General features: G+C 36.6%; 1 protein-coding gene across 4 annotated transcripts in view; it reads left to right on the forward strand.

Moving 5' to 3' along the window:
* TBL1XR1 (TBL1X/Y related 1) overlaps nt 1-27,636 on the forward strand; it is a 147,757-nt gene that overhangs the window by 20,950 nt on the left and 99,171 nt on the right. The window contains exon 3 of one of the 4 annotated variants that reach the window (XM_081029017.1): nt 502-579. The exons of the other annotated variants lie outside the window; for them this stretch is intronic. The gene's annotated coding sequence lies outside the window, so the exon portion shown is untranslated. The remainder of the gene's footprint in view (nt 1-501; nt 580-27,636) is intronic. 4 annotated transcript variants of the gene reach the window in all.

Raw genomic sequence — 27,636 nt, forward strand, 5'->3', positions numbered from 1 at the left:
TTTGTTGTGGTGTAACTTAAAGTACAGACATTTTAAATGTATAACTCAGTAAACTGTCTTTTAGTTGAGGTACAATTTAGTTCCAATAAAGTAAACAGATCTTAAACGTACAGTTTTGACAGCTTTGTATGACCATGTAACTCATCCTAGTCAATATTTAGAGAATTTCTGTCACCCAGAAAGAAGTTCCCTCAGGGCCCCTTTTCATACAGGTTTCTCTCATGCCCACTTCAGGTAATCACTTTTCTAATTTCTCTTGCCATAATTAGTTGTGTCCATTAATTTTTAACGTATTACATACCTTGTGTAACAACCAACAATGTCAAGCTACAGAACATTTCCTGCCATCCAGTAGATTCCTTTGTACCCTCCCATCAGTGTCGCCCCCACCAAAGGTAACCACTGTACTGACCTGTGTCCATTGTAGATTTGTTTAGTAAATCTGAGAATCATCATCTATGTTGTATCAAGCAGTTGTTTCTTTTTTATTGCTGTGTATAGGAATGTAACACTGTTGTGAATGGAGAGACATTTGGGTTTTTCTTTGGACTATTTTGGATAAAACTGATGAATGTTCTTGTAAGTACTTAACATTTTTTTTGGTATATTAGAAACGGAATTGATGGGCTTATAGGGTATAGGTATATGTCTCCTTAATTTAGTAGATACTCCCAAACAGTTCCTCAAATTAATTGTACCATTTTGCACTTCCCCTACCAGTGTTTGAGAGTTCTAGCTGCTCCATATCTTTGCTAACACTTAATATCTGTCCTTTTTGTTTTAGCAGTTTGATGGGAGCACAGTGGTATCTCATTGTGATTATAATTTGATTTTCCTTGGTGACAAGTGATATTAAGAGTCTTTTCATGTGCTTATTGTCGACACTTTTTTTTTTTAACTGGGTGATGCATCTTGGGATGATTTATAGGAGTTTTTTATATATTATGATATGCCCATTGTGACATGAGTTTGTAAATACATTTTTTTTACTAGTTTGTAACATGTCGTTTACTTTTGATTGCCTGGCAGAAATCACAAAAAGCAGACTTTAACGCAAAAAACCAAAATTTTTTTTTTAAAGCAATACAGTTTCATTGTAAAACACAATAGAAAAAGCTCTAATTTTTATTATTTCCAAATTGCTTCTGAGTTTTGTGGTATACTTTTGAAAGGCCTTCTTCAGTCTTAGGTTACCATATTTTAAAGAATCTAATGTAGCATCAAATGTAAGACACTGTTATTTTGTATACCCACATAGAACAGTGAAAATGCTGTTAATTAAACTAGAGCCATTTTTTTTTTGTATAACTTAGAATATTTATCTTATACTTTTAGATTTAGTTTTTTTCTGTTATATACTATATTCTTTCAAATAAACGAGAGGGTAATATAAATGAAATAAATTGGTTAAAGTATTCCCCCAAAATGTTCACATTTAGAATAGGATCACTTCTGACTTAAGTGTTTCTGCATTGTCTTCTGTGCCATGAAGAGTGCTGGTGGGGGAGCATTTCTTTAACAAATACAGAAAAGAACCAGAAGCCATTGGTGCTGTGCTCTTAAGCTGGCATTGCAGTTAGATAGACCTAGCTTATGTTTTTATTCTAGTTCTAGGAATCTTGGTAAACATTTTGATTCTCCAGCTTCTGTACCTCATCTCTTTAACTGTTGGGTATGTAGGGTTTAAAAGAGTTGGCCAGCTATCCAGCTGTTGTTCCAGGGTTTTCCTTCCAAGTTGCTGAATGCCATTCTGCAAATGTTGAGGCTGGTTGCGTATCTACAAGTGAGGACATGATGCTAGCTAGTCAACACTAATTGTAAGACAAATCCTTATTTTAGGCTGTGTGTCTTACAGTTAATGAATACAGTATGAAATCACAGAAATGCATTTTTTTCTAGTTTGATCTGTTTGAATTATTTCCCCAAGTTAATGAAATCAGAGAATATTTGTCCTGTTTAATAACTGTGTTTTTTTTTTTATATGTGTACATGTATATTTAAAATTTAGTTCAGAGAAGGGAAAAAAAACTTATCATGTGTTGCTAAACTGTTTACTGGCTTCTGAATATTCATGGCCTTTGGTCAGTGCTGCTTGGGGGATTCAATCCGGTGCTGATGATCATTTTACAATAATTAACCTTTTATGTAGATTGTACATGCTTACTGCTGAGTTCAAAATTTTGATTTGGGTTTTATTAATTGAAAATGAAATGAACATGTTCATAAGGCACATAAAAATGTGAAGTAGATACAGGAAATAATCTGTTTGCTTACTGCTTGTAGAAATCTACTTTCTTTAATAAGGGTTTTGGGGGAAAGAAAACTTAAAGGGCGCATAGGCTAAAATAACCACACAAAAAGTTAAGAAGGCAAGAACTGGTTTGGGTTATCTGAGATAATAGGTGCCTACTATTAACTACCAGAAAAACAGCAAAGCATGACTTAGAATGTGACAGAAATGGAAAATTATCCTGTAAAACATTTATCAAATTAAAAAAAAAAAAAACTCTAGGTGTGTTTGGGTACATTTATGTATATAAGGTTGTTCAACTGGCTCTGTTTGTATAGTAGTTAATTATACATTTATAATTTGTTTTTTTAAGCTTCTAGAATGTTGTAGACTAGACTTTTTTATGATTTAGATTTAGGACTCTGAGTTTTAAATAACAAAACCCAATAATTGAGAGATTGATGAAAAAAGTTTTTTTGGAAAATGTAAGGTTGGATAATTAAGTTCGCGAACTTGCTGCAACAATGTTGCTAACCTTTTTTGATATCAGAGGGATTATTCATTATGAATTTGTACTAACTGGACAAACAAACAAATTTATGATTTGGAAGTGCTAAAGAGGCTGTGTGGAAAAGTTAGATGACCTTAACTTTTCACCAACAATTCATGGCTCTTGCATCACGACAATGCACCAGCTCACACAGAGGGAGTTTTTAGCTAGTAAACAAATAACTATATTGGAACACCCTCCCTACTCACCTGATCTGGCCCCCAATGACTTCTTTCTTTACCTGAAGATGAAGGAAATACTGAAAGGAAGACATTTGGATGACATTCAGGACATCAAGGGTAATACAGTGGTAACTTGGTTTTCGAATGTCTCCATTGAACATTTCAGTTTACGAATGCCGTAAATTTTATGGATCTATGCTATCATCTGATAGTAAAATTCATGCTAAATTTGCAGTTTTAGGGGTTGATAAGTCTGGAATGGATTAATCCATTTTGCATTACTTTCTATGGGGAAAACCGTGCCTTGGTTTTCGAGTGTTTCAGAATTTGAACGGTCATCCGGAACAAATTATGTCCGAAAACCGAGGTAACACTCTATGCCGACAGCTCTGATGGCCATTCCAGAAAAAGAGTTCCTTAGAAGGGTGGAGTAGACGCTGACGTGAATGCATAGGTTCCCCAGGGGAGTCCTTTGAAGGTGACCATAGTTATATTCAGCAATGAGGTGTGTAGCACTTTTTTTTTGGATGAGTTTGCAAACTTAATTGTCTGACCTCGTATCTCATCAAACTTGCTTCAGGGATATAGTGGAGTTGGGGACACAATGGGAACTAGGAACTCATTGGGGACTGTTCTAAATATCATTTGATTCTTCTTTCTGCAAACCAGATACTTGTACTTACCTGGTCCATACATCAATAAAACAAGGCTTCCAGCGGCTCTTTATATTATATGCCTAAGCCCTTACTTTTGTTTTCTCCCTCTCCCTTTCTTTTTTTTTTAGATTAAATAATGTTCTCAGGATCACATGTGAATCTGGCTCTCTAGTCATGCTCTTAACCACTACTTAGCATTATTAAATAAATTAGACTTAAACTGAGGCTAAATACATGGTAGTATCAGTGATTTTTGACCCGTTGATAAATTAACATTTCAAAATTTTAAACAACTATGTAAATTTTACTGAAAACAAAATGTTGAGTCCTTTTGAAAATGTATAACTGTGCCTGAAACTCGGCAGCATAACCCTGAGTTTGGGCCAGCATTGCTTGTCTTAAAAACATGAATGGTCGTCAGTGGCCTTTGCCAAGGCCTGTGCAGCAGGTGGCTGCAGGAATGTTATTTGCTTAGAGAGGATGTTCTTGGTGTCATTGGAGCTGCTCTTTTTTTGTAACGTTTACCACTGATTATACATTTACTTGGATGACGTTTTTTCTCTTTTTCCCACTAGAATGTTAAGGACTGATGTACCTTTTAGTGCTTGGAAGGGGTGTTATAAATTCTTATTTTATGATGAGAGAATGGATTTAAGAACTCGTGCTGCCAAAAATATGAGAATTTTATGTCTTTGTGTTTTTAAGTAGTTATTTTGAATAGACTTGTCATTTATATGTGTGTAAATTACATATGTTGACATATAGTTTTTGGTCATGCAGTTATCATAACAGCATTGAACGTGTTCTACTTAAAAATAGAAGGTCTTTATTTTCATAAAGTGATGCTCTAAATCGTGCCATAAGTGGTAATTTAACCATTATTGAGAGAATCTTTTTAACATTAGCAAATTGACATAATTTTGAGAAACTTATTCAGTTTTGGAAGTAAGCTGTAATGCAGGGTCTCAGCTCCCGCTCCCTGCACAAGAAAGCAGGATGTGGTGAGGCCAAAAAGGACCACTAACAGAGTCATGGAGATAGGGAAGTCTTGATGGCAGCTGGTCGAGACACAAAAGCAAACATCCACCAGTACCCCAGCGAAGGATCTTCCTGCACCCCAGTCTCGCTGGCGGCTGGGCAAGACACAGGAAGCAGGATCCACATGATTCGCCATCAGCTAGCTCGCACTTGCTAGCCGCAACCCGCAGTCCCGCTTCTCTGCCAATCATCTGACCCCCTAGCGTAGTCATGGCAATTATATTAGTGGCTCATGGCTCACGGGTAACAGCTGGTGGCCACCCAGCCACAGCGGATGGCCATCTGATTACAGCTGATGGCCATCTTTATAACCGAGCCAGCACCTTTCCATGTGAGGCCGCGAGCCTGGAAACTGCTCTCTGGGACTGTGTCCCCACATAAGCTCTTTACTTTCCTCAGTAGCAGGAATCATTTCTCCTTTTTTCCCATTGAGAAAATCATACAGCTTTGCCACATAAAAAACATCTTGTCACTATAGGAATTAAAGAAAGAATTATTCTTGTTCTTTTTACATTATATCACAGGAGATCTAAAACTCTTAACAGGATATCTCTATATCGAGGCTTTTTGAGTGCTAATGATTTTAGAGACCATTTATATTTTTATAGCTTTAGTTTTGAATGTGGGGAGTTACGTTCTTTTAGTGGCCCCAGTAGTTTAAATGTGGCTCATAGGATGGATGTTTCTGTTCTTGATTTATATTGAGTGGTATGTAGAAGATTGGTACTTATTTAGTATTACTGCAGGGAAGTTAGGTTAATTTTCTGGGTTTGTATAATGTTAAGGTTGTTAGTGGTTGTCCAATTTTCTTTAAGCTAGTGGTGCTAGACCAGGGGATGTAAATTGCCACATGATTTCCTAATCACACCCAACACAGGTCAGTTGGCTTCTTAGCTTCTCTTAATTATAGTTTCTGGAATGTCTCCTAGAAGCAATACCGTAGCAACACGCGGGATTTTCAGTCCTGTATATAGAACACGGAATTTAGGAATGTACCACTGTCAGAGTTGTGGCTGTGTTCTAAATTCCCACATTTGAACTGGAATTTCCAACAGGTTTTTCTTTAGGTATAATGTTATAAAAAGTGGTTAGTTCTTCAATGGTAACTGTTATTTATTCCGTAGTCATAGATTGTTTTCCTGAAAACTGCCATGGTAGGAAGTTAAGATACATGAGAAAGATAGGTTGGGAAATTGAGGTTACGAGCAAACTTGTTAAAGCTTTTGTGGGGAAACTTAAAAACAAAATTCCTGCTGAAGATGTTATTTGTGACTTTTAAAATAAACTGTACTGGGGTATACTTTACATACAATAAACTGAATTTTGACCAATATGTATACCTGTATAACACACAGTTCAAGTTTATTACAGACAAAGTTCCCTTGTTCCCAACTGCAGTCAGTCCCACTCTTCACCTTCATCCCAGGCGACCAGTGATCTGCCTGTTAACACTACAGATTAGTTGTGGTTTTTAGAAAAAAATCTTATATAAGTGGAATTTCATTCTCTTTTGTGGTAGGAAGAATAAAGGCCTCTTAAAGATGTCTATACTCTGATCCCCAGAACCTGTGAATATTTTAGTTTATGTAGCAAAACGTGTTTTGCAGATAAAATTAGTTAAGGGCCTCCAGATGGGGACATTAGTCTGGATTACACAGGTGGGTATAATTGATTATTTGAGTCCTTAAAAACTATAGTCTGAGAGATGACTACTGAAGAATGGTCAGAGAGATAAAATTTGGCCAAGTAAGCTGGAGGAAGGGGAACCTGAGCCAAGGCTGCCTCTAGAAGCTGGAAAGGTCAAAGAAATGCATGAGATCTCTCATGCAAGCCTCCAGAGAGGAATGTGGCCCTGCTCTTACATCTTGGTTGTAGCCCAATGAGACCTGTGTCAGGCTTCTAATTTACAGAACTTGAAAATAATTTGTGTTGTTTTAAGCTGCTAAATATGTGGTAATTTGTTACAGCAACAATAGAAAGTAATATACTATTTTCTCTTGATCTTTGGCTTCCTCACCCTTTTTTTTTTTTTTAAAGATTCATTATTCAGTTGTGTCAGTAATGTTTCTTTTTATTTCATAATACCATTCCATTGTATGGATGTACCCCAATTTTTTTTTATCCATTTACCCATTAATGGGCATATGTAAAATTTTCAGTTTGAGCTAATAAAAGTAAAGCTCCCGTGAATATTTGTGTACAGATCTTTTTGTGGACATAATGTGTAATAGTATCTCCTTGTGTTTTAATTTTCATTTAGTTGATGACATTCATATGTCTTTTTGAACTGTTGAAATATTTTACAGTTGTACCTTCCTTTATATATTCTAGATACAAGTCCTTTGTCAGAATTACAAAGGATATTTTTCCAGCATCTGGTTTGCTTTTTCACTCCTTTCATGATTGTTTTTTGTAGAGTAGAAATTTTAAATTTTGATCAAGTCTAGATTACAATTTTTTCTTTTATAATTTGTGCTCTTTTGTGTCCCAAGAAAATTTATTCTATGTTGTCATTTAGAAGTTTTAAAATTTTAGCTTTTACATTTAGGTTTGTGATCAAACATCAAATAACTTTGATTAAATTTTTGTCTTCGGTATGAGATAAGATGTTTTTTCTCCTCCAATACAGTTGTTGCACTACCATTTGTTGAGAAAGAGTATCCTTTTCTCATAAAGGACTACTATAACATCTTAGTCAAAAATTAGAATTTTTGGGTGTGGGGGGCAGGAGATAGACTTCTTAAGTTCTGCGGTGTATGTGATCATATTGTCTGTGAATAAAGACAATTTGTTCTTTTTTTCTGATCTGTATACCTTTTGTTTCAACTGACTAGGGCCTCCAATACAAAATTGCACAGGTGTTGGTAATGCAGGACATTGTTGTCTTGTTTCCAATTTTAGGGGCAAAGCATTCCTGTCTTTCACTGTGAAATATGATGTTAGCTCTAGGTTTTTCTTAAATCTTTATCAGATTGTGGGTTTTTTTTTCCTATTCTTAGTTTGCTGAGAATTTTTATTACGAATGGGTGTTGAATTTTGTCAGAGGTTTTTGCTGCATGTGCTGAGATGGTCATGTTTTTTACCTTTATTATTAACACTTTCAAATGATAAGTCACCCTTGCTTGTATTCTACAGTCATGATATAGTATCCTTTTTTTATATATTGTTAATTTGATTTCCTGATGTTTTATTAAGGATTTTGTCTGTCAGTGTTCATGACGGACATTGTTGTTTTTTTAGGGGAACAGGACTTTACTGGGGAACTGTGTTCTTCCGGGACTTTTCCAAATCAAGTTGTCCTTTCAATCTTAGTTGAGGAGGGTGCCGCTCAGCTCCAGGTCCAGTTGCTGTTGTTAGTTCAGGGGGCGCAGCGGGAGTCAAGGAGTCGAACCGGCACCCCTATGGTTGAAAGCCTGTGCTCCAAACCAACTGAGCCATCTGGGAGCTTAGCTCCAGCTCAGCTCATGGTGCCACGTTCAATTTTAGTTGCATGGGGCGGAGCCCACCATCCCTTGAGGAAGTGGGAGTTTGCAACCTTATGGTTGAGAGCCTGCGCTCCAACCAACTGAGCCATCTGGTCACCCAGGAGCTGAGCGGCGGCAGCTCATTGACTTCATTCTAGTTGCGGAGGGCGCAGCTTACTGGCCCATCGAACCTGCGACCTCAGCGTTAGGAGTATGGCGCTCCAACCACCTGAGCCACTGGGCGGGCCCATGAGGGACATGATAGATTTTGGTTTTTGGCTACCTTCTTTGTCTGGTTTTGATATTTAGGTAATACTAATTTCAGAAAATAAGTTGGAAAAGTCATCTGGGCCTGGAGTTTTTTTGAGGGAAGATTTTTAATAACATCAAATTTCTTTTATAGATATAGGGCAGTATATATTTTCTGTCTGTTCCTGAGTCATTTTGGTAATTCATGTCTTTTCAAAATGGTTTTCTTCTAATTGCCGTTTTTTATTAGCTTACCATATGTTGCTGTGTATAATGCACATTTTTTTGCCCAAATCTGTGAGGAAAAAATAAGGATGCACCTTACACATGAGTTCTAATTTTGTATCTATATAAATATTTTTAATTCTTTTACTTATGCTTATGAGTTAAAAGTGTAACTCTAGAAATAGATAATGATATCTATATGCAAAATAATACCTTGGAATACGATAATTGGTTTTGTTGAACTTATGTCAAACTTGCACTGATGAAGAGTTCTTGGCCTTTTATAATGTGTAAATATTGTAAATTTGTTACTGGTATATAACATTTCTTGTACTTTTTTCTTGAGTTTTGTAATTATTTGTTACATAACATTTCTTGTACTATGATGTTAAAAAACAAATGCTTAAATTTATTTGTAATACAAAACACAAGTACCTAAATATAAACAAATACAAATTTGATTTAAAAAATTGAAGGGAAAGATTTTTTTTCCCTGAAAGTTTGGGCGAAAAAACGTGGGTGCATATCATACACTGGAGCACATTATACACGGCAAAATACGGTATTATTCTTATTCTTTTAATGAATGTGGAATCTGGTTATATTACTCTATATACTTATAATTAGCAATACGAGTCTTTTTCTTGATCATTTTAGGGAGAGGTGTATCAATTTTATTGATGTATTCAAAGACACAGACTTTTGTTTCACTGTTTTTCCTCTAGTGTGTCTATTTTCTATTGCATTGATTTCTATTGATTTCTTTCCAGTTACCAAATTTAATTTGCTCATCTTTTTCTAGCCTTTTAAGCTTACATTAGTGATATCAAACCCCAGTTCTTTTATAATACAGACCATTTAAAACTATAAATTTCCCTTTAAGTGCTATTTTAGCTGCATCACACAGTTTTTGATAAGCTTTTATTTTTAATTTAAAATGATTTCTAATTTCCCTTGTGATTTCTTTTTTTACCCTTGTGATTTCTTTTTCACCCTTAGCTTATTTTAGGCGTGTGTTGTGTGATTTCCAAACATTTGAGAACTTTGTATATGTCTTTATGTTGTGGTCAGAGAAAATACTCTGTGTCAAATCTTTTAGATTTATATCTGTTTAATAGCTCTGTATGTGGACTGTTGTGGTAATGTTCTGCTTGCACTTACGGTATTCTGTTTTTGTTGGGTGGTGTTTTCTATAAATACCAATTTGAGTCAAGTTGGTCAAGTGTTCAGCTATTCTGTAGTCTTACGATTTTTATGTTTAGTTTTATCATTTACAGAGAATGTTAATCTCCACCTCAAATGTGATATATTTATTTCACATTAAGTTCTGTAAGCTTTCATGTCTCATATTTCCTGGCTATGTTATAGGTGCACACATTTTAAGATCATGTGTTTTTAATGGGTTAACCACTTTCTCATTATGAAATGTTCCTCTTTATCCTTGTTACAGAAGTACCACATTTGATACTAATGTAACCACTACAGATAACTTTATGTCTAGTTTTTGCATGGTATATATTTCTAGTCTTTTACTTTAGATCTTTATATATTTTTATAGTAACTGGGTTTCTTTTAAACAGCGCATAGTTGGGTCTTTATTTTATTTTAATCTGGGATGACAGTTTCAGCTGGATTTAGATAATTGACATTTAATGTAATTATTAATATGGTTCAATTTAAGTATACTATCTTGCTATTTATTGTCTCATTTTTTTAAATAAAAATTTCCTTGTTGATTTAGTAGTTTTACAACATTGTTTTATTCTATTATTGACTTATTAGCTATACCTCTGTTTACTCTTTCTTTTAGTTGTTAACCCTGCAGTTTTCTTTTTGCATACTCTCACAGTCTGTATTCAAGTACAATTATAGCAGCCCACATATAATGTTACTTCTGATAGTCTTTTAAATATTCTTTTGTACTATTTTTGTTCTACATCTTATTTTCATAGATGGTATAACTTGAGGATATAGTTAAACAGTCATTTGTGTTTTAGAGGACTTCTTAAAATAAAGAGAAAAGTCCTTTATATTAGCATGTACCCTTAACCATTTCTGGTACTCTTCGTTCTTTTGAGTAGATCAAAGTTTTTACCTGTCTGTATTATTTTCTTTCTGCTTAAGAACTTCTTTCAGCATTTCTGCTAGTCTGTTAGTGTGAGGATTTCTATCAATTTTAGTTTGTCTAGTAAAGTCTTTATTTCACCTTTATTTTTCAAGGATATTTTTGCTGGAGGTAGAATTATGTGTTGTCACCTTTTTACTTGAGCACTATAGTTCTTTGTTCTTATGTATTTAATTTTTTTTTCTGGCTGCTTTTATTTTTCTGTTTAACTCTGATTTTCAGTAGTTTGATTATAGTATGTACAGTTTTCTGTTTATAATTGTGTAGTTTTCAGTTTATTTTGCTAAGATTTTGTTGAGCTTCTTAGATTTGCGTATTTGTATTTGAATAGAATTTCAAAAAAATTTAAGATTTTTTTTTTCTTTTCCATCCTCTGCAACTCCAATTACACTTCTGTTTTACTGCTTGTTATTGTCACACAGATCAGTCACTATGGATTTTCTTTCTTTTTTTTTATTAAAAAGAAAACCTAACTTCCTTTAAAAATCAGTTTAAGACCTACAGAACAGTCATGGTTTCTGATAGCTGATAGATACCAGTTTTCTGCTCAAATTTAAAATATTTTGCGTTGTCCTTGTGAGTTCACTTTTGGACTCCAGGTTTCCTCAGTGGTCTAGTTGAGAAATGTGGGCCTGTAGATACATTCAGAAATTTTATGAAGGTCTTGAGATATACTACTTAATGTGTGTTAAGGACCTGTTGTACTAGAATTTCATATTATGGAAGATGGTGCTCATTATATTCTAATGTCTTTTTTTGGAGGACTTATGATAGAACTATCTTTGTGGTTTTAGGAACAGTAATTGATGTGCAGTCTTTTTTTTTATCTTTGAATCTTTTAGCAGATTTAGGTTCTTTATTTTATAAGTAGTACTTTTTTTTTATTTTTTTATTGGGGAATATTGAGGGACAGTGTGTTTCTCCAGGGCCCATTAGCTCCAAGTCGTTGTCCTTCAATGTAGTTGTGGAGGGCGCAGCTCAGCTCAGCTCCAGGTCCTGTTGCTGTTTTCAATCTTAGTTGCAGGGGCACAGCCCACCATCCAAGGTGGAAATTGAACCGGCAACTTTGCTGAGAGCTCACGCTCTAACCAACTGAGCCATTCGGCCGCCCCCAAGGTTCTTTTTCATTTGCTGCTAAAAAGCTGGACTTCTTTTTGTGTGGTAAAACATACAGAATATAAAATTGAACCATTTTTAACCACGAATTTCTTAGCAGATTCAAGTTCCTTTTTTCCTTTACATTTGCTGCTAAAAAGCTGGACTTTGTGTGTGGTAAAATATATAGAATTTAAATTTTATCACTTCATCCAATTTTAAGTTTACAATTCAGTAGCATTAAGTACATTCACAATGTTGTGAACCATGACCAGTATCCATTTCCAAAACTTTATTATCTCAAACAGAAAGGCTGTACCCAATAAACAATAAGTGCTCATTCCCTTCTGCCCTCAGCTCCTGGTAAACTTTTCTGCCTCTATTATGGGTACCGCATGCAAATGGGATCATAGAACACTTGTTCTTTTGTGTTTGGCTTATTTCTCTTATTATAATGTCCTCAAGGTTCATCTTAAGTGTCGCATAGTATATTAGAATATAATTTCTTTAGAAAAAATTCCCCCCAATTTTGTTGAGATATAATTGACATAGACCATTGTATGAGTTTGAGGTGTACAACATAATGATTGGATATATGTATATATTGTGAAATGATTACTACGGTAAGTTAAGTTTAGTTAACATCACCTCACTTAGTTGCACATTTTTTTCCTTGTGATAAGAACTTTTAAGATTTATATATATATATATGTGAGTCCATATATATACATATAGAAAATGCATTATTGTTAAGTATACTCATCGTGTTGTACATTATATTCCTGGAACTTACTTATAACTGAGAAGTTTGTACTTTTGACCACCAGTGAAAAATAATTTTATTTCTTTTTATGGCTGAATAATATTCCATTATACATATGTGCCACATTTTGTTTATCCATTTACTGATGAATGCTTTGGTTGTTTTCACTTTTTGGATATTGTGAATAATGCTGCTATGAACATGGGTGTGCAGATAGCTCTTCGAGACTCTGCTTTCAATACTTTTGGGTATATACCCAGAAATAGAGTTATTGGATCATATAGTGATTTTATTTGTAGTTCTCCGTAGAGGCTGCTCCATTTAACATACCAGCAGTGCACAAACATTTTAATTTCTTCATATTGTGGATGATAGCCTTCGCAGGGGATATGAGGTGATATTGTGGTTTTGATTTGCAGTTCCCTAATCATTAGTGATGTTGAAAATATTTTCGTATGCTTGTTTGTAATTTATCTTATTTGGAGAAATGTCTATTCAAGTCCTTTGCCCACTTTAAAAATCAGATTTCTTTTGTTGTTGAGTTGTAGGAGTTCTTTATGTATTACGAATATTCATCTCGTATTAGAAAAATGATTTGCAAATATTTTCTCCCATTCCTTAGGATGAGTTTTCACTACTTTGATGCACAGATTTATATTCCATGTATTTGATAAAGCCAATCTAATGGGTATGAGGTGGTATCTCACTGGTTTTTATGTGCCAGTTGCCTAACACCTATGGATGTGGAGCATCTTCTCATGTGCTTATTGGCCATTTGTACATCTTCTTTGGGAAAGCCTAAGTTTTTAACAGTGTATACTAGCTTAATTACTACATTTACTTTTCTGCTCTTATTTGTATTATGCATTAGTTCTGAAATTTCATTCATTTAAAATTGCTCTATTCATTCTTATATGCTTTTCTAAGTTATTTTTGAAACAATGTTTTTATAATTCTAAGTGAGATGAATTCTTGGTTGGTGAAGAATGACTACTGTATTAAATCTTGACCTGCCATTTATCAAATATGATGCACTGGGCCGGTCAGTTTAGTTTTCTCTGGGTCCATAAAAGGTAATAATGATATCATGTCTTTCAGCCTTCAAGTAGTGTGGTTCTGCAGCATAACATCAGCTGAATAGCAGGAATTGTGAAAAGCAAGAGCTAAACAGACTTTTCAGAAAGCTGTGTTTCGGAAAATGGAAAAAGAACAGAGGGAGATGGAAGCATTAATAGTTCAGTTAGGGCTAATCAAATGAAAAGTAATTGGGATATCAAACTCTGAGCAAGCTCTATGAAGGAGGGAGAATGAGATCTACATAGAAAATAAAAATGTATTGAAATATATAGAATCCTGTCTGAGTAGATGAGGGAAATCAGTATGGATTCAGCAGCTTTCTGCAAAAGCTTAGGGTAGAGTGGGGGCTCCTATTAGTCATTTGACTCTGTAGAAATTACAGAGGAGCGACAGTCGTCCGGGAGTAAAAAATAAGGTGTGTAATCCATAGAGTGTAGCATTTTGTTGACTGGAAAAGAAGGGTGATAGCTGGGAGCATCTTGAAAGAAGTTTTTCAAAACAGCCAGGCCAATTGAATAATGTAATGAAAGTTTTAATTTGTTAAAATTGTATTTAATTTATTCCTGAAATTCCCTCACTCTGTTACCAGTCTGAATTAACTTGAAACAAATTGTATTTAGCAGTACTTAGGACAAGAGTACTGTATCTAGTGGAAAAACTCCTTTTACTCTAGTGTGGTGAAGTTACTGGGGAGATTTTACCAGGAATACCCTGCAGATGTCCTGGAGCACAGCTGGCTACACACGTGACTGTTGACTGCTTTATTATGTAAACTACAACTGACTACCAGCAGCCCATGCAACCGTTTTGTTGGTTTTTAATATTGCTTCTGGTACTGAGTTAAGCTATATTGGGACACATATGCTTAAAAAATACTTCATAAGTAGAGATGGCATATGATCTGAAAACATGAGGCTTTGAGAGTCATAGATCTGCCTCTTCCCAGCTTTGATTTTACACGCCACAGTGATGCTGGGCAAGTGACCCAGCGGTCTCTTCACGAGAGCTACCTACTTAAATCTATAAAGTAAGGGTGGTGGACAGCACAGTAATCAGCATCTATCTGATTCTGTGATCCTGTGGTTTTTTTGTTTATTATTGTTTAGCTTTTCTGAGGTATCTTAGAAACAAGTGCATTATGTGTAACCTTATTTTCATGAGAAGCTAAGTTTCAAGTTCTTAACAACTCATATTCCAAGCCTTTTATCAGTGTTGGACCTGTATTATATGGTGAGCTCAAATCTCTTAGAATCTCACAAGTTGTTCGAGTTTATGTCATAATTTTTAAATAAAGGTTAAAAAAACAACTTTGTGACTATTTTTCCTTATTTATGAACGTTCCCCCCCCCCCTTCTCAGTCTGCTTTAGCTGGGATTATGTCATAGAATCCTTTCTTTGAGTTGCCTTCTTCATGGTATTTGAACAAAGGATTATGTATATAACTTACTGTTTTCCACACAGAATAGTCATTTTGTAGTTTGGAGATAGAGCTGAGGATACTGCCAACAAACAGGAAAACAATTTTCTATAACATTATTAAATTATATAACATGGAAAAGCAGTGTTTAAGCTGAGTATTTCAAAGGAACAATGTGTTGTGTGTGTTTTTGTTTTTATTTTTATTTTATTTAGTTTGTAGTTGCTGAAAGAGGAAGAAAGAATCAGGGACTGGTCAATTTTCAGTTTTAGCGACTTGGTGACTTGGGCTCTGGATTTTGGCATGCACAGAAGGCACCCTGCTCTGAGCATTTTCTAGCAGCTGCATGTTTCCTCATTTCATGTGCGCGCGCGCGCGCGCGCGCGTGTGTGTGTGTGTGTGTGTGTGTGTGTGTTTCCAGTCACTTACCTGTGTGGTTCCAGTTCCTTTGGCTTATTTTCCTTCATTTTAAGGAATTGAGGACTCTGTCTCCTGCGAAAAAGTCTATGCCTTTGACACTACACTTGTTTGTTTTTCCTCCTCTGTAGTCGAATTCTGTCCCACACCCCCTTAAAAACAGTGCCAGTTATTTTTAAAATATCTTTCTTACTGTTGACTTTTTCAATTTCTAGAGGAGAAGAATAGTTGGGCACATTTGTCTCTTGGTTACCAGCATCCTGATTGTCCTGAAAATTACCCTTTTTGACCCTATTAGTTTGATATGTTTACCCTTGCTACAGAGAAGCACAGGTAGGTGAGAGCAACATGGTTTAACTTTAGTTATAGGGCAGATTGTGCAGAGCTGCATGTCTCATGTTCTCAAAGTAGGTAATCAAGTATGATAGAAATACATGTGTACATACTACTTTAAGATTTGTTTACATTGGCATTTCCTCAGTTACTTTAATTTTAGAGCAGAGATTGGCATACCGTTCCTGTAAAGGTAGTAAATATTTTAAGGCAGCTATTCAAGTCTGCTTGTTGTAGTGGGAAACCAGCCATAGATAGTGTGTAAATGAATAGGCATGGCTGTGTTCCAGTAAAGTGTTATTTATGATAGACATTGAAATTTGGAGCTCATATAATTTTTACATCCCTCCCCCCACTATTTAAAAATGTAAAAACTATTTTTAGCTTGTGGATTGTACAAAGGCAGGTTGGATTTGGCCCATGGGCCAAAGTTTGCCAACTCCTGTTTTAGAACGATGATGGTGTCCTGTACTATTTAAATAATTAGTTGTAGAATTAGTATAATATAAAATTAACAAAATAAGCTTTTATATCTAAGAAACTTGGTATCAGCAAATTGCCTAACATTTTAAACCTCAGTTTTCTTATGTGTAGAACGGGAATAATAAGTATTGTCAATTATAATTCTTTATTATAAGTAACAACCCACCCTCACTATTACAAGCAGAGTAGGGAATTACTAAAGAATATTAGGTGGATCACAGTCATTGGAGAATGCTGGAGATACTAGAGACTTGAGTCCAAGCTTTTGGGAGCATTTCCCCAAATCATGCTGCAGAACCAGGTTTGAGAAACCACCGATGCTGAACACTAAATGCCAGGTTCTCAGCTCGATTGTAGATGCCACTGCTGTTGGCTCTGGTTCTCTTTCCGTGACAGGAACTTTATGTTGTAACCCCTGGGAAATAGCTAACATGGTGCTGCTGCCATCCTCAAAAGCCAAATGCACCTGCTGCCTTAGGCTTGAGCAAAAATGGAAGGTCTTCTCATTGCTTACTTCCAGTCAAAGTCTCTCCGAGGTTTATGTGTTAGAGATAGAATGATGTGCTATGTGCCTAGCTATAAAGGAGGCCGGGAATTTTAAGTTCTAGTTTCTGAATTAGAAATTACATGAACTCATTAAGTGGTAGATGATAAAATGTAGAAATATCCAAAAATTAAAGTCTGCTCAAAGTTTTAGTTTTGATGAATATGATGGATGTCCAGATGGATGCTTAACTTTCTCCTATTAGCATATGTACCTCATTTTGTCCTTAAACTTCAAACCACCATAACAAGCTCTTACCTAAACACAATAATTTTGTGAGAGGTTTATGTTCTAAGTTGGTATGTGAGCTGATTTATTTGTTTGTTTATTTATTTTAAAGGAGGGTACAGCTCACAGTGGCCCATGCGCGGATCGAACAGTCCTGGTGCTACCAGCACCCTGCTACAACCAATTGAGCCAAGCAGCCACCCCAGTGAGCTGCTTTTTTAGAACCTAAAGCTTACTCTGCCTTCAAAACACGAATGTTATAAATAATGGACTTGTTTCCAAGGTAGCCAGAATAAGGTTGTTTACAAAAGCTAAGTGTCTATTTCATGGAGATAAGTTCCTTCCTGATGGAAAGATCCTGAATGTTATCAGCTTGCTACCAGATGGCTGTTTGTTCACTGTGAAATGTAGTACTGCTTGGTGTGGAGGTGAGAGGAACCGAGAATGACTGCTTATGGTAGATTGCCTTATTCAAACATATTTGCTTCCCTGCTTTACCTAGCTTTTCTCTACAGGGTCGCTGTCTATGGAAGGAGTATTTCTTTCTTCCCATTGACATCAGGCTTGATCGTGGGACTTGCTTTGGTCAGTGGGAAGTGAGAAGTGATATACATCATATCTAAGCAGAACCTTTAGGAGCCAATGAATGAATCCATTTTTGTTTGTTTTCTCTGCCACAAAAACAGGCATCATTGAAAGTGTTTCTTTTGCCAGAATCATAGAGTGAAAGAATTACCTGTAGCCAACCCAAAACTAACATAAAAAATGCAAAATACATTTATGTTCTAGTAAAACAGTAGTTCTCAAAGCATTGTTTATTGAACCTAAGACCCTTTCAGAGTTAAAACTATGTTAATAATAATATTAAGTATGCTTTTCACTGTGTTGACATTGTACTATATGGCTCAAAAGCAACGGTGGGGAAAACTGCTGGTGCCTTAGGAAAAAAATCCATGCAGTTACTTCTAACTGTGCTCTTCATCACCACATATTTACAGTAAACATAAATAGTTTTACTTAAGAATGTCCTTGATGGGGCAGCTGGTAGGCTCAGTTGGTTAGAGCGCATTGCTGTTAACACCAAGCTTGCCCGTTCGATCCTGGCTTGGGCCACTTTGAGCTGCGCGCTTCTTAAAAAAGAAGGAAGAATGTTTTCGGTGAAGTAGTAAAAGTTATTAGATTAAAAAAATATTGATCCTGAGTGTGCATAATTTTACCAATTTATGTGATGAAACAGAAAGTGTTCATGAAGCACTTGTGCATGCTGAAGTATGATGGTTGTTGCAGGGAAAAGCACTTGTGCAATTGAGTTATGAGCTAAACTAACCTCTTTATACAGAATATCATTTTCACTAAAAACGATTCAAAAGGGTTATTCTGACATGAGCATTTCACAGACATCTCAAATGAACGAAGTGAGTTGTCAAGGAAAACAACTGGCAATATTTATTACCAGTATAAAACCTCAGATTTCAAGTGAAAATCAGAGTTATGGAAAATTATCAGACAATGTGAGCTTGACAGCTTCCCAGTATTTAGGTTTTTTGATGAGCTTGGTAGTAGTGAATATAATTTAAAAGAATTTGATGCTATACATAATGAAATGCTATCATTTGGGAGTTCTGCCTAAGTCAGTGGACCAGTATTTATGATTGATTGGTGAATGATGTTACAGAATTATGCATCGGTAAAAGAGCCATTCATATTGCCAAGCTGATGAATTTTAATGTGAGAGTACATAAGTTAACTGATTAGGTTTAAGATTGTGCACTGCAGTGACCCTTTAAGTCACGATTGCTTGTTGAGTTTTGATGTAGAATCAGAATAATATTCATATATTTGAAAAAGTTATATATTCCCTGTTTCAACTATAGACATACCTCATTTTATTTCACTTTGCTTTGCTGTGCTCCGCAGACGTTGCGGTATTTACAAAGTGAAGACAAGACTCTCCAGCAGCAAAAAAATTTACAACTCGCTTTATTGTGATACTTTATTGTGGTGGTCTGGAACTGAACACGCAGTATCTCTGAGGTGTGCTTGTACATATCTGTGAGTTTGGATTTTCTTCATCTGTTTCAACCAAAAGAATGTATTGTAGCTGATTGCCTGGAAAGCAGATATGGTAATCCAATGTCATCTTTTTTTTCTTTCTTTCTTTCCTTTTTTTTTTTTCTGAGGGTCAGGGTCTGGCTTTTTCTTTATTGGGGTGACAGTTGTTAGTGAAATTACATAGATTTCAGGTGTACAATTCTGTATTACATCATCTATATATCCCATTGTGTGTTCACCACCCAGTCAATTCTCCTTCCATCACCATATATTTGATTCTCATGTCTTCTATTAAGGCAGATCTTAGAGAGATTTGTAAAAATACAGCACGCTCTTAGAATTTTATTATTATCACTTTTTAAATATAGTTTATTTTTAAATAATTTAACATGTAATTCGTTTATTATTTTTAAAATAAAATAAACATTTTAAAGATTCCTCATTTTAATTTCTAATATAGTAATAGAGTTAGATTTCTATAAACATAAGTTCTGGGAGATCGTCAATTTTTAAGACTATAAAGGGGTTGTAGGCCCAAGATTTTTAAGGATTATTGTTGTAAACTAACTATTAAAATTTTTAGGATTGTTTATTAATCACATCATAACCTAAAGAAAGATGACATGTTGACAGTGTAGCTAAGTCAGTCTTATTAAGAAGTACAAGTTGGTGCAATTTGTTGAGCCTCTTTTGTTACTACGACTTGTGTGTGTGTGGGGGTGTGTGTGGCCATTGATAAGGCCTTGAGGTTGCTGGGAAAGATGTTGACTGACTTTCAAGGAATGGATTATTTTGTCTCACATGATTCCACATGATTATGAAAGTCTCCTCCACAGCCAAGACGTTTCGGTGAGCCTTCACATGGAACAGAAATATTTTCACACCTGGTCAGTTCTAATAGGTCCATCCACATATCTCTCCCTCAAATAATTTATGTGTACCCCTCTTTTTTTTTTTTTTTTGAGGAAATCCAGCTATATGATTACTCTCCTTTCAAAAATTGATATGAACCTCACTCTGTTTCCCTTTCTTGCTAATGTGGACCATGAGATGTACTGCCTGGTGGGTGGGAGTATTTCTCTTTTTAACTTAAGAGCTATTCCAGGCAGGGTGATATGGTTGAAGGAATCAATTTCTGTGTGATAACCAGCTTGTAATACAGAGTCCTGTGTAATCAAGGCTTCTATTTTCTCCTTCTCAGTTGGTCATAGAGAATCCCCCATGTAGTGATAGGCCTTGGAAGAAATAGCAGTGCATTAGGAGTAGGTACACTGCAAATGGGATCATCTGCTCATTTTTCCTAACCAGCCCAAATCCACTTGATGATGCATTATTTTTGTCACATCAGCTTTGATTTGATGGGTCAGATGATGATAAATCCTAATGGGCAGCTCAAGTTTTATAGTTACCTGTGGCTAGATGTTTGTTGTCTACCAAACAGAAGACACTGGAATTATTTCCAAGAGAGAATTTTGGTGTGATAAAGAAGGTATTGGTTGCGCTAAAAACTCCTAGGGGTCTCTGCTGTGATTCTCGTAGAGGGGTTTGCCAATGGCTTCTCATGGCATGGATCTGTTGGTTGACACTTTGAGCTTCATTACCTTCAGGGGGTCAGTGTGGTCAAATGGCAGAGCTACTTGTACTGCAGCCTGGATTGGAAGAGAAGCTCTCGTCCTTTGGGCCACACACACTGATGGGTTTCAGATCACTCAGTAAACTGAGCAGCTCACTCAAATTGGCGTATGCTTCCAGTATCCAGAGAGGCCCAGCAAGTTTTCTGCTTCTGTCTTTGTCGTAGGAGGTGCAAGGTGTAGTGAGGTGTTTTCCATTTGGAGGATTCCACTGACTCCTAGAATTTCACCGTGGTGGCAGGAACCTGTGTATTTTGGGGACTTAGTCTGTACTTCGGCAGATGTGTCTTATGAGGTCATCTGGAGTACTGCTCTTTCCTCCTCAGAAGGTCCTCTTGGCTTGATTTTATCAGTGTAGTGGACCAGTGTGATGTCCAGTGGTGTGGTGAAATAACTAAGGCCATATGAAAGCGGGAAACGTGACTTAGCCTGAGGCAATATAGTGACTGTACTGCTCTCCAAGCCAAATGAAAAAACAACTTCTTGAGTTCTATTTGTAGAGGGAAAGAAACCATTTGCCAGAACTATAGCTGCATACTAGGTGTACTGCTCTAAGGAGATCAAATTCTACCAGGTGTGCTTGTAGTCATTAAGTTTAAAATAGTGTCATTCTCCACGTATGTTCTCTATTAGCCAAAGAGTTGTGTTAAATGAATATCTGGTAGAGATTGCAACCCTTGCATCTTTCAATTCTTTGATACTTCCCTGAGGAATGCCATATTTTGTAAGGAGGGAGAGCTAGCTCTAGGGTTCTCTGTCTTACCTTTCCTGATAAAATAGTGCCCCCACTACTCCACTTGTCATGGTATCAGTGTGGGATTTTCTCAGTTGATAGGCAGCTGAGACTACCTTTTCCAGCTGTACATTCAGTAGGGGGGAAATAACCAAGTGCATGGTTACTCTGACAAGTGGCTGTTGGTCATCTGTGGGAAGACAAGCGGAAAGTCACAGTGCTTATGATGTAGTTGTAGAGCCTCTTGAAGGGTACTTTGCTGTACCTTTATTCTGGAGGTTCTGGGTCGTGGAAGTTTGAGAGGCTGTAATTTTCTAATTTTGGTGCCTTATATCCCCTCTGTCAGGCCTCTATTCTATACCTAGGGTTGTTTATTTGTATAGAGTAGGGATCAGTAACCTTTTCCTGTAGCGGGGGCCACATGTTTAATATTTTAGGCTTTATGTGCTCTACAGTCTCTGAAACAACTATCCAACACAGGCATTGCAGTGCCCCCACAGCCATAGGCAACATATAAATTAATGGATGTGTCTGTCTGTGTTCCCATAAAACTTATAAAAACATAGTGGGTCAAATATGGACCACAGGTTGTAGTTTCTGTACCTGTCGTACAAATGATAAGGGCTTGTGGTGGGATGTTCTAAATACGATTTTAGGGACTTTCCAGGATTCTTGCAGATAAACCAGTTTGATAACCAACCACGAGGTTCCTGTTTCCTTAACCTTGCTTGGTCCCACTTCATGTTACAGTTAAGCAATCAACACAATCAGACTGCATTCTGGTCTTGACAGCACTAGAGCAGGGATTGGCAAACTGCAGCCTGTAGTGCAAACATGGCCTGTACTTGTTTTTTATCATCCACAAGCTAACCGTGCTTTTCACATTTTTAAGTAATTGAAAAGAAAATCAGAAGAATGTTAATACTCTATGACAAGGCAAGAGTGATATGAAATTCACATTTTCATATATAAGGATTTATTGGAACACAGCCACATTAATTTATGTATAGTTTATGGGTGCTCTCACTTCACAGCAACAGAGTTGGGTAGTTGCAACAGAGAACTTATGACCTTTGAAAAAAATTTACTATCTGGCCTTTTATAGAAAAAAAGTTTGCTGATTTCTACTCTAGAAATTGGAGAATTCTTTTGTCATATTTAGTAACTGGCTCACTCTTTGTCAGTGCCGTGAGTTAAGAATTGATACCATGAATGTCCCTTTCTTTTTTCGAACTCTCCAGTGCTGTTTAGAAGCAACAGTCATACTGCACTGTCCTTGCCTTCATGTCCTTCATAGCCTTCTGCTAGTCTCTCTGCTTCGCCCCCAGTGCCTTGTTTTCAATAGGCACTTCATTACAGGTGACCACAATTGACAATTTAATTTTGTCATAGCCTGAACGCATTCAGACCCAACCAGATTAGATAACATTCTCAGATTCCCATTACTTTGAAGGTTTGCTGATTATCTCATAGATTGTAAGAATTTAATACTATAAATATTAGCCAATATTTCATTGAATTTTTACTGTGTGCAGGCACTGAGCTAAGAAATAAAGTGCTTAGTATAGTTCCCGATGCATAAGTATTTGTTAAAAGTTAGCTGATAATTTATTTTTTAATTTAGAAATAAAGATTTCCCTTCCCTTCATGTACTATAAAAAACTTTATTAGCTATGAAAAAAATTTAAACCGCATTAAGGTTAAATTGGAGTGATTGACATAAAGTAATATTTTTTTGCCTGTAATATTCCTCCTTTTTTAAAACTTGTACATAAATAGAGTCATTATTCACAGTATTTATGTTTAGTTGCTGTAAACACTGAATTAGCAACTATTGAACTGTTGCTCCTAGGGGACATACAGGGTTAGGTTCCTGTGAGCCTCTGTCAGAACACTTTTTTCAGCTTGTCAGTAATAACCTGGTTTTGTGTTTCCATTCAAAGAGCACTGTTTCATATGCACTGTTGATTCGTTACCATTGCACTCATGGCCAACAGCAGCGTGACTTCCTGCACTAATGAAGCCCATCTCCCACACATTTTCTCCAGAAGGAACGTCACAGCCTTCTTGTGCTTAGGGAACGCTAGATAGCCTTTCAGCACTATGCTTGGGGCTGTTTTCAATAGTGAAATCACTAGCAAAAAGCACAAAAACTTAAACAAACAAACAAACAATATGGCACTAACTGGACCACACGAAGGACATTCGTTTGCAATATGAGAATTGAAGCAAGGCAGAGTGCGGCCTTATCTGAATGATAGGCAACTTGATTTTCACTGCTGTACGCATCTTAATTTTGGGGTTACATATAATTTTAGCACATGGGCATATTTCACAAATACGGAATCCATGAGTAATGACGATCGGATCTTCCTAAATGCCACAGTTTATAGTTATAGGTAAATAATTGGTGTCTAGTCATGCCCATTTCCCCCCGATTTCTCTTTTCTCTGTTAGTAGTCTGTCTGTTCATCTTGCTCTTTTATGCTGCCAGGGTTCCCCAAATGTTTGGTGGATCTTAGTATTGGCAGTGGAAATGTGTCTGCTGCAATAGTTCTTTCTCCACCAAGCCCTTTTCTGGAGAGGTAGTCTTGGTGTGATGGGTTCTGTGAAGTGGGATTAGGTGTAGACCAGCACATCAGACCTTCTTCTTGGGAGGGTGGGTGAGGAATGGCAAAGCGGTGTCTTGGCTAACTGTGGTGTCTTTAAGTACTACTGGGGAGTAGTGCTTTGCCATATTTCACTTGTTTAGCATTAAGAGCTTGATCCCTGTCCCCCCCACTTTTCCCCTGCCCGCCCTCCCACCCCCAACCCCTTATTTTTCTCCTTGCATTAGAGGTCTGATGTTCCCTCCATCTTTCTGCTATGCTTTTCTCCCAGGCCTGGCTACTCATAGGAAGTCTGACCCAGGCAGAAATGCCTACTTTATAGAGAACAGCTTCCTAGCTTTGTCCTAAAGGCAGAGGCAGCCACCACCAGGGTCTCTGTTCCCAAAGGGAGAGGAGGAGGTGGTCATCTGTTGAGAATAAGGCGATACAGCGCCCCGATGAAGCCCTTGATTGTTTGCTCCTTGTAGTTATGATTAGTTTGATCATAACTTGGAACTTGTCTAGCGTGTCCTTGGAAAGCCTTTGGTGTCTTACATGTGGTTTCTTCTTTTTTTCCTCCGTGAATCAAGTCTTTCCTACTTTTTGTCTGCCCAGAATTCTTTAAAACTAATGGCCATCCCATAACGTCTTGTTAGGCAGCAGTGCTGTCATTTCATTTTCATCTTCTTCCTGCTATTTCAATGGGACCTTGGGAAAGGAGAAGAGGTAAATATGCTTATTTAGTCTGCTGCCTTCAACTATAATTGACTAATTTGTGACTGATTTTAAAAGTAGATAATCTCTTGCTCAACATGTATGACTTATGTCTTAGAAGAATTACTAAATTTTCTATTTCCCCCCAGTAACAAAGAACATTTTAATTTTCAGTCTCTGCCATAATACTCAACTGCTCCTCTCTGGGCATATGGCCTCTTGTAGAAAACATGCATAACCACAGGAACATTTCTGGCCATCACCTTCTGAGTACCCCCCCAACCCCCTTGTGTATAAGGTTATACATGTGAGTGAAGTCATCTTTTTTTAAAGAGACAGTATGTACTGGAGAATATTTATTCAGTCACTCGTGAAAATGGTCAGCAAACTGATAAAATTGGGTTGTTACCTCTAGTGAAGCATAGCAAAGCAGAGAATCATTTTTGAAAATGATTTAGTAACAGCCTGGGGGACGAGAGTGAAAGAACAACTAGATCATTTCTGTTCTTTGCCATCTTATATGGATGTGCAGTAGTTTTAGCGTTTTGCTGGAAGGGGAAAAATATTGTACTTCTGTCCCAAACACCTTTACATTTAACACCTTGTAAACCTTGGGGTTTTTTGTTGTTGATTTTGTAATGTCTTCCGGATACTGGGTGAAGGATTTTACTGCCCAAATGTTTTGAAGATCATAACTTTGATGAAAAATCAAGATGTGTCAATGTATACTGCTGTAATACAAATGGTGCTTGCATTGGTGGCTTGCAGACTTTTTTGGTCTGTGGTCTACATTAAGACATCCAGCTACATTGCTGCCTTGTACATGTGTGCATAACCCTGAAATTTGTTCATTTCATCAAGTAGGATTTGCCCTTCGTGTGATGCACTCATATTGTCTGTTTCATTAATAAAAAGGGTACACTCCACTGGGTTTATTTCATGATTGGTTATGACCTGCAGTTTGAAAAGCCCGACTTAGAAGGTGACCTGTTAGAATAGTGGGAAGATGGAAGGATGTGAATTCATGTAGATGAGGTGGTTCTAGCTTAATGGTCTTGAGTAATGCCCTTTTTTGAGTCGTTTTACAACTGGAAACTGGGGTTAATGATACCTTGATAGCTTGATTGTGAGGATTAGAAATAAATGTAAAGTGCCTAGCAGTGCTAGGAATGACGTAGATATTTAATAATTGGAAGGATGCATTATAGTAACTGCATTGAAATAAGACTATGCATCGCAATCAAAGGTTGCCTTACAGCAGTGGGCCTGGAGAGGCTCAGTGTGAATTCCAGTTGTCCTCCCTCTGTAGGGTCATACTGCACATGCTCTCTCAGATCAGGGTCATGGGTGTGTGCAAGAAACACTTGGAGCCAGGGAGCCCACAGTGGAATCTCATCTGGGACTTGTATCCTTCGTCCGCAGAGACATACTTGTGCTATGGAAGTAGCTCCAATGGCAGAACCTTCTGGGGTCTCACCAAAACCAGGTGTAAACCATGGATCTCACTGTACACAATAAACAGTGCTGGCAAACTGGTGCAAACAGCCCAAAGCTCGTTGGACCCATGGCTTCAAAGCAACATTATTAAGCAGTATATTTTGTGCTTTGACCAAGCATCAGTGCTGTGCAGGTACTTTACTTCTTATTTCAGAAATATACTCAGGCCAATTCCAGGCCTGTTGGAATTACCCCTCAGTGTGCTTTTTATTTATCTTTCTCTTCCACCAGAATGTAAAGGCCTCTAGAGCAGGAATCATGTCTGTGTTAGAAAATGTCAGTGATTTCATTAATGTGTTTACGAGGTTTGTTTTCAGCTTTTAGGTTTGTGACCTAAGCATCTTGGGAAGGACCAAGCACTTTATGCAGCGTTGAGGTCAGAAGGCAGTGAGTGATAAGAAGAAATGGGTATAAAAATGAGAGCGATTCTGTTTCCCTTGTTATTCCTTCACCTTTCCTTGACTGCTCCTTAAGGGTGTTCATGACAAGGTGTATTCTCTCTTAATTGTCTCCTATAAAAAGAATTTTAGTCTTTTTACGAGCAGATGAGGCACTACTAAATAGCTGCATTTTTTTTGAGTACCGTTTAGTCATATATATATTTTACATATATATATATATATATATTTTTACATACGTAATCTGATTTTTGTGAGAATACCACAAGGTGGATTGTAGTGTTCTTATTTTAACGAAATATAATCTGAGGCTCAAAAGTTAGGTACTATGCTCAAGGCTGTTCTTAGTATACTATTACTTGGCAGGGGTAGATTTGGACCTAGATCATGCGGACTGTGAAACCAAACTTCTTACTGTACCACGTAGTAGAAGTAGAAGTAGATGGCAAGAACCTTATAGTGAATGCTCACTAACATAACCTGTCAACATATGGTAGGAATATAGATACAAAACATTCAAAATTTTGTCTTTTCCAAGCTCACTGATCCCACATTACCTATAATTTCAGCGGGCTTTGTCTTGTCTTTTTCTGTTTCCCTTTGTACTTAATTATTTAGAACTCTTTCATCTCTTTTTATTTGGATTCACGTCAGATAGTCAGATAGATATGTTGACATGGATACCCTGATTTGCTTAGTAAGTTCTCGCTATATTTTCTGAAATGTTTATCCTATTGCTATTGTGTCACTGACTTCACAGTAAGTACCAGGAATTTAACTGATTTCACAGTACATCTAAATCCCAGATATTGTAGCCTTTTAAAAACTTTTCTACATAGTTCTTCTCTGAGGAGCTGTTAGCAATTACTTTAACCTATGGGTCTCTATTTTTGCTTTCCATTCAGATAATTATTTTCTAACTTTATTGTTTTGAATATTTTAAATGG

The sequence above is a fragment of the Rhinolophus hipposideros genome (assembly GCF_964194185.1).
Source record: "Rhinolophus hipposideros genome assembly, chromosome: 2".
Classification (NCBI taxonomy): Eukaryota; Metazoa; Chordata; class Mammalia; order Chiroptera; family Rhinolophidae; genus Rhinolophus; species Rhinolophus hipposideros.